A 9,183-nucleotide genomic window follows, 5' to 3' on the forward strand; every position below is an offset into this window, starting at 1 on the left:
TGCAGTTGAAATAGCGGGTTGTAGTGTAGCGCTTTTGCTTAAGTTTCTAGAGTGAGGTTAGGTTCATAAAAGTGTGAACAGGCTCGCAATGGAGAGCACACTCGGCTCAACTCACCCGCTCTCTTTTCACCATATACGCCACTGGGAAGCCGGTAAAAAGGTAAGGCGTGCCTATGCCAAAAAACGCGTATGGCACAAAGGATTGTGTTTTTTTTTTTCAGTAATGGCAATTGTGACTGATGATAGTTTTTACCATTAGGCCTCAATTTTTTTTTATAAACCACTAGCACGTTTCTTAACATAATTCCTTTGCTAAAAAATAAAAAAAAAATAAATTTCGTGTTGTCGTGTAGGTCAACTAGCTTCTTTTAAATTATTTATTTAAAACCAAAACAAGGAAAGGAAGAACATACTTTTCGGGGTGAAATAATCACATAGGCAACCTTGATGCTAAAGTGCACGTGGAAATAATGTCAATATTAAGATAGCAACACTTTGGATCCACAATTACTGACTAATTGTCAGGGAAGAATTGAACAGTAAACAGCCAACTTAAATATTTATTAGGTCTATGAACGTCCGGCCACGCTTAACCCTGCAGAGCAGGGAAACACCCATTGAAGCTCGTGCCTGAAATAATCCTCATTACTTACAAATGTTAGGATCAGTGAACATCATTAATTACCGTCCGTTTTATGCTTTGTTTGACAAATACGGAACAACTGGCTCGGTTTGTCTGAAGCCCAGTTCAACAAGCTTCAGTTCAATATTTTTCCACCTATTATAAGATGACTAAACATGGAGCACGAAAACAACAACACGTTTACTTTAACCGGATATCAAGTAAAATTTGATAGTCGAGAAATAATGCATGCACTCGCGCAGGGACAATTATTTATAGTGATAATTAGGAGTATCTGAAAGTGTAGAATTTTATATAAATACGCCGCAGAGAACCAGTTTATTTTCTTCGTTCAGTGTTGTAGTCAAGTTGATATGAACGGGAAGGAAACAGGCTTTTCAATTATAGACTGATCACTAAAAAATAATAACCAAATTGGCTGACTTCAAAAAACGTCTCTTTCTGTCACCGTTCAAACAGAATTAACACTTTTAAAATATAGAGAAACTATTTCAATTTATTTGTAAAATTCAAGGTTCGGTACTGCTTCTTGTACAGCCAGCTAATGTGACCATAGAAAAATGTGGACTTTTTAAGATGGGATTATATTCGGTTGAAGAAACCGCAGACGGGAAGTCATCAATTTGCTTTTGAAAAGGAAATTAATCACGACCAGCACGTGGACGAGAGAAGTTTGATAAACTATTTGAAAGTCAAAATATCACAACAAAACCGCCAGATGCTAAAATAACTGACTGTATTACTAGAAAATTGGTAGAAATTCTAGAATAAGGGGCACTAAGAAGGTTTGCAGATCCTTCAAAAAGTTGCCGAGAAAATTTGCAGGCATTTAGGTCTTAGTTATTTGATTGTCGCAGGTTATCTGATACAGCTCGTGAAACAGGAAAATCTTCCAGTTTTTTGGAATTCTTTTGTATCTTCTGCGGTTTATAAATTAGCTGCATATCTTTTTTAAGGATATTTTTGAAGAAGAGAACAACATATCAATAAACGAACGCAGAGGTGCTCGTAAAAATTATTGTGATGCCACATCATGCACAACAAGCTTATTTCATAGCAGTTTGCCATGTCATGTTAAAGTTGCATTGTTGGAAGACCCTTTCTTTACGAACCATACACATATTCTCAGTCAACGTCTAATAAAAATGAAATTCCAGACCTACCTTTTACGATCCAGGAGCAAGGCATAAACTGTGCTGGGTCTTCCTCAGTTTTTAAAGGCAACAGCCATCTGCTCTGATTGAACTCAACGGATAGAGCTTCTCCACACTGCTCCCTAATAAACTCATCTATGTCGTTTAACTGTTGCTCTAGTTCGGGATCGAAAGCGAAAAAACTCATTTTCTCAAAAGCCAGTCAGTTGTAAGGACCGATAAAAAGAACGCACTTTCTATACCCTGGGAGGAAGTCGTACCTTTCCTTTAACAATAATGAAATGTCCTCATAATAATGAGTGGGAGGAGTTTCTGATTAAAATGACTACTAACGAGTGTACGTATGCTATCTTTGTTTTCCACATTCAGCGAGGTTTTGGGTGAGGCTTATTCTAGCTCTAGTAATTTGCTTGAATTTCAGCCGCATCCTAAGGTTTTCAAACTCGCGAGAAAGATGTGAATCACTGTTCTACTGTTTAACCCTTTAAACGTGCCTGTCTTCCAAAAGGAAGGAATAAAACCTAAACAGCTGACCTAAACAAATTGGCCTTTTAAAGTAGTTCAACGCTAAAAGATGTCACGATAAAGTGAGTTTACAGTTTACACCCTTTTTACTGGCCGAAACCTCCTAAACGGATACTTCTCGAAATGGGTGCCAGCCTCTTCTTTCTGACTGTAACTAAATTGCTTTCCGCATCTTAACTACGCATAATGCTGCTCTAATTAACGACTATAAAAGACCACTGAAACTTGCCAAAGGGATAAATGGTTGTTTTCTTGAAAACAAACAAGAAATGTTCTGTTATAAAAGCAAATTATCACCGGAAACGTGAACTTAGCCTGGTGGATGCGTACATCAATTGCAATATTCCAAATTTTGCTTTATTCTTATCTTTTCTGCTCACACGAAATGTTAAATGAAGGGTTTAAATAAAAACGTCATTTATGGCTGATATGGCAAGGAATAATGAGGCACCTTTAACTGATCACATTTCTTTCTTGGGCATGGTGATCCATTCTTTTTTATATGTTTAGAAATATTATCTCGGATACAATGATTAACCAGGAAAAGTTTCATGAAATGTCCGTGTCAACTTCAATTTTAAGAGAAACACCGTTTTAAGACGGACGCCCTACTTAAAAGGACAAAGGACAATTTTGAAGCGGTTAATGGCACTCTTGAAATGTTTATAAGTGAAAAATACCATTAAATGTTCAAAAACCGGACGTATATATTTGACAGTTCTGTCATAACGTACTTTATTGTTCTGTAACTTGACAATTCTTGCATAAACAACGTAAAAATAAGGAGAGTATTATTTAAATGCTAAAAGCCGTGAATAGAATCAACTGTTCAGGCAGCGAAAAATGTCTGTAGGAGCTGTTTAGATCCAATTCTTAGTATTGATTTTCGTTTTTTTCCCCAAACTTTGGCTTAAAAAAAATGGCTTTGTCCGAAGCGGGTTCGGCCTCAGGCTGCGAGTTAATCCAAATTGTCATAACCAGAATGTTGTTTGTTCCAGTCTATTGTTTCATAATGACATAATAATACTCACTTTCGCGAAGACTGGCGTATCCGTTTTATGACATTTACCACTAGTGAATGAAAAAAAAAAGTATGCGCGCCCTTTACTTATCATGGCTTTTTGCTTATGGTCTTTGCTATCGTTTAAACACTGATAACAGTCCCATTCTATGCTTGAATAGTTTTGTTAGGTTATTTGAGCCATTAAGGTTTATCGGCGCAACAAACGCACGCGTAGTCCAGTCCCTGAACTCTCTCTTCCGCGCGCGTGTTCAGGGACTGGACTAACGCACGCGGGATATTAGAAGGACACGAGAAATACTTGTAACATCATGACTGGTAGCACCAAGCGCCAAGTTATAAGATAATATGGTCATCGATTGTTTTCGGTTTGTGCGCCAAAATTATGGAACAATTTGCTTTAGAAATTCATAGATGCTCCAAAATTAAGTAAAAAGCGCATCTTTTCTTAAAATTTTATTATCGCACGTTCTTAAATTAGCTTATTGTATTTGTATTTTTTTGTAACTTTTGGTTATCATATTAGATTATGATTGTAATACGCGCGCTCAATAAATTAAGCGGCCAGTTTCTTAAGTCCCGTAACTATTTTAGGTATAATGACTGTAAATAAAACCCCTTTTAAGGGGTCTTTAAGCGGCCACCTTTTTTAAGCGGCCGCGGCGACCTTTCTGCCGTCCGGGATGAGCGTTCTTCTTTTGTTTTTACCCCTATTTAGCAGCCTCAGTAAGAATGTAATATACGATGTTTGGATTTATTTTCAACAAGCTCGGACATTAACGGCTGATAAAATCATCTAAACACAAGTTTATTGTCGTCGTCATTTGTTTCCGTTATTCCTGTTCACGTTATTTTGTATTGAAATAACGTGACCTTTGTAAAAGGTCTTATGCTAATATCTTACGAACCCCTATTATTGTATTAACCGGCCAACCTCTATTAACAACCAGGTGCCATTCCCCCGAGGGTGGCCGCTTAATAGGCTTTTATTTTATCATAATCAACCATGGTCAAAGATAATTACAGTCTGCACATTGACAAACTTTATTTAAACACGGTTGAAACATCAGTATAAGAAAATAAGATCTATAAAACTGTACAAGGTACAGACGGAATGAAAGGGACGAAATGAAAGCGTACACGATAACATCTGTGCTCACTTTTGTTGTCTTTAACTCAGTTACCATGCTTGTTGCACTGGAAAACAAACACTGCAGCGCTGGTACCTACAATGTAGGTCCACGATGTGAAAATAGTCAAACAATCAGTACGATTTGTGGCTCTTTGTCAGGAGTTTTTTTTTTCTCACAATGGACTCGTACTATTCGTACCTTCACGTGGTGGATAAGACTATCCACCGGATAGTGCATAGATAAGTGTTGATAAACTTCATACAACGCTATCCACTGGAAAGCGATTTATCTGGTGGTGGATAACGTTATCCATCCTTTGAGCAACTGGGGCCAGGTTGATAGCCGACCAAAACAGCCGTTTCTTCGCCTGTAAGGCCAAGTAAAAAACAACAAATGATTGTCGTCCGGATTTCCATAAAAAAGAGTACGTGCGGGCGCTTTTTTTACTTTTTTTATTTATTATTTTGTTGCCGGCATTCCTTACATGTGTTGTTCGAATGTCGATGTTTTTTCCTCCATCGACAAATTCTCCAGAAGTGAACTTGCAAAATAAATATTAATCCTACAAGGTAATTGACCTTTCCAGTACGGACCTAGCGTAATAAGGCTTAAAGGTCCTTAAAAATTTTGGCCTGAGTTCGTATTAAAACACAGACAAACGCCAGGTCTTACAGACTGTTCAACTACGTACAAAGTGAAAGTAACGCCTGTTGGTTTTTGTTCGTTCCAACTTTTTCAATAACATATTATAAGAAAAGAGAGGCGCCCGTCAAAAATGAAGAGGGCGGGGACTAGAAACATTTGTACTAACATCTGATGTTTTTTTTTTTTTAATTTTCGTCCTCTCGGTTTAACAATAAATTGATATCGGAAAAGGAGTAAAAGTTACGAGTAAAAGGGTAAATAATTCCAACCTTTGCTTTTTGAGCGTGCGTGTACATAATTTGAGTATTCACCAACATCTTCGCATTGTTCAATTTTCGTGTCGCTTTTCAACCGGTTGTTTGTGAGACTCAAAATCGATGGCTAGTCAAATCGGTTTAAACATTTAATATCGAAAAAGGGCCACGAAGTTAGTACAAGAAATCGGTCTGCTCGAGCAACAATTGGGGACTAATTGTACCCGTGAATAGATCAGACTTTTTAGTGCCACTTATGGAAATTAAGGAAAGTAGTACAATTCATTGTTTTAGCTTGGTCACAATGTTGCTCAGGGTAAATACCGATCTGCACGTGCGTCGACTGATTACATAACACATAAGAGTTAAGTAATGTGGCAGCTTTATACGGCGACTGTTCAACCATAGTTAATATAGGGAAATGGTTAGGAAGCCCGGCAAACATCAAAGGAGCAAACAAAGAGGCCAAGATTTATGTTGGAAGGTCCACGACCCTGCACATCTTTTGTTTTACGCTCATACACTATGCATGAATTACGTAATCGCAATGTTTTTATTGGTTAGTTACATGAACACACGTAACCACCTATTGTATTTTGTCAGATTTTGTGCAGGGTCAACCCCCAAAATAGCGAACAAAAACATACAACAAAGAACTTTTTCGGGATTTCTAACCATTTCCCTCTATTAACTATGGTTCAACATGTGAGTTAAACGTACGTATGACGTGGGTTATTACTGACAAGGATGTTGGCACGTTAATTTTTTTCATTTGGGCTCGGTATTCGGTAGTTCAGTTTTACTGTTTGAAGACAAGTCGAGCACGATGAGTTTTAACAGTAGTTTAAGGAATTATAGTATAAGGCTGTCACAAATGGCCGACAACGAAAACGATCCAGGATCGAAATATCCCATTGGCTGGGATATGTACTGCAGTTCTGGTTCAGGAATCACGTCGGCCGGGACCTAACTATCATCGACCTACTGAAACGTTACATCTCCTACCAGTCCACAAGTCAGAAGAAAGAGGTCTTTGCAACTTCAAGGAAGATGACACTGATCGGCAGCAGTTCACCGACAAGACTATAAAGTTGGCTCAAGAGATCCTTATTTCCTCCAGAAATGTGGTCTTTTGTCTCAAGCAGGACGCAACCAACACACACGATCCGTTGACCTCAAACGCCGTTAAACGTCCGTTGAATACGGCAGAACGGTCAGAAAGAGATGAGTCGAGTTTTGACCATTTTCAGGCAGCGATGTTGGCCAAACGCAGAAAAGCTGTCTGTAAAGAGATTGAAAAGGAACCTGAGGTCAACGGGACAAACTTGAAGATCTTATGGCGCAGGTTGGTGTATGGCTACAGCAGTTGTTATCATTCTCTGATGTAAATCGGAACGACGCTTTGCTGAACTGAGGAAAATATTATTCTTATTTTTAGAATTGAGTGATTCGAGAGTCCCTTCAGGGGGGGGGGGGGTTACATGTTCCCATGATCCCTTAACCTTTTTGTATTTTATCCCTTGTTCCCCATTAATAAAAACCCATTGTTCCCAAAAATGTTTTAGCTCATGTTCCCTTGATCCACGACTCCTATTGGTGAGATAGTATAACTTTGCCCTTCAAAGTTTTGCTCTAACGAATACGTTCTTCAAAGACCTCCCCTTTCTGTATGGAAGTTCTGTTGCCCGCTTAAGCGTTGACATGTAAGCGCTTTACCATGGTAACCAAGGTATATCAATAAAATGACAGGAAAATGGCTATCCCTAACACCAAATCTGTCACGAATTCCATACCCTTACAAAGATTCACAAACCAAACCCAGACAGGAGACCAATCATATCCGGCTGTGACAGCCCAACAGAACGAATCTCATAATAATTTGATTACCTCCTTTAGCCAATTGCTAAAACACAGAAATCATATCAAAGAATCACCATTGTATGTAATGAAAACATACGAAACATTCCACCTATACAAACCTTCGATCACCGCCAACACCCTTCTTCAGAGATATACTTAGAAAACTCTTTCCAATTCAACGGAAAACTGACTTCAAGCACATGGTACCGCAATGGGCACAAAAATGGCAGTATCTTTTGCCAACATTTTCTTGGCTGCGGTTGAAAAAGAAATCATTGAACGCTCATTTGAAAAAGATACATAGATGATGTCTTCTCTGTGGCACATAACAGAGAGTTAAATAAACGCGTTCACAGAGCTAGCAAATAACTATCGTCCGACCAAAAAATTTTTGACTGAAATTTTAGATACAGAAATAACTTTCCTGGATACATGCGTATACAAGGGCCATTCAATTCTTGGCGTGTCACTCTCCAGGTGTCTGAAAAGGTTTCACAAAAGGCGAAGCATTACGCCTTCTTAAAACCAAAAATTTCTTCAAAAGCTACATTTGAAGAAAACATTACATAATTCAAGATCACGTGACAGAGGTTACCCAGAGAACCTCTTAGACAATACTCTCTAAGAAGTTAAATTTAGCGAAAGAATATCGGCCCTACGGAATATATAAAAAATGGGCAACACAATTTTATCGTTTGTACCACCCTTCAGTGCCTAATCTTAAAAACATCCTTATGAGCAAATGGCATTAAATAAAAAATCAGCCTTTACTTTGAGAGATCTTAAAGACCCTCCCCCTACTTTCATACCGAAAGAGGAGGTATTTGAAGGACGTACTCTTTGGGGCACAACTTTAAGGGTGACAAAGTTATACTATCTTGACCAATAGGAGTCGTGATAGGCCTGTCAATTTTTTGATACATCATTACAAACATTCCCAAGATGCCTTGTACAGCTCGCAATAATAATCATCTCGAAATAATCTCGCCTGACACTCAAGTATGTATTAGATTTTATATTTTAGGGGCTCAGAAAGTTAAAAATATATATATAGCTTTGAAAGTAGATTGGTGTTCCCCTGTTCCCAACAATCTACCCAGGAGTTCCTTTGTTCCCTGAAAATAAATGCTCCAGTTCCCTTGTTCCCTAAAACCCCTGGGAGAGGCTCATTTGACTTTATGACCAATTGTTTATAATTTTGTAGCTACCGTGAGAATCTTGTGATTTAAGAGCCCAACAGCCCGCAAAGAGATTTTTAATTTGTTTGCCCTAAGCTGTGTTCACGCTAGGCCGAAACATTATTAGTCTCGGTGATCACAAATGAAACATGTTTCGTTTATAATATGAAACTGAAGTATTCACATCAATCAGTGCTTTGAACGAATCACGATCGAAACACGATTATTCTGAACATGATTGAAACAACCTCACAAGCTAGTTTCGAGTAATCACCGATATTCGTACCCAAACATGTCGGCGATTTAGCTGTATAGTTAATGAACCTTCGAGGTTGAAGTTAGTTAGCCAGACATTGCCGAAGCTCAATAAAGAAGAGAGAAAAGATTCGCATCAGTGGTTTAGAGTCCTGGTTACCTCCTCTTGCCGTGGCTAATTCACGAGACAAACAAAACAAAATAAATAACTATTAGTTATCGAGAGTTTTACAATAATTTCTCTCGCCTATCAATACAAGAAATGCACCAATGTGGATATGTCCAGTCTAGCCGCATGAAGGCGAATGTTGTGTAATGAACTCAACTCTACACATATGTACTGACTCAAACGAACGGTTTCATAACAAAAACACTCAGAATATTAACTTTTGATAGCGCACTTGCTTAGCCTTAGAGAAAAAAAACACTTCAAATTAAGAGACCATTGGTTTATTTTGTAAAAGCTGTTTTAATTCATAATATTAATATTATCTTTGAATGAAACTGACCTCACA

The sequence above is a fragment of the Oculina patagonica genome, chromosome 1 (assembly GCF_052425735.1).
Source record: "Oculina patagonica isolate OP01 chromosome 1, crgOcupat, whole genome shotgun sequence".
In the NCBI taxonomy this organism is placed as follows: Eukaryota; Metazoa; Cnidaria; class Anthozoa; order Scleractinia; family Oculinidae; genus Oculina; species Oculina patagonica.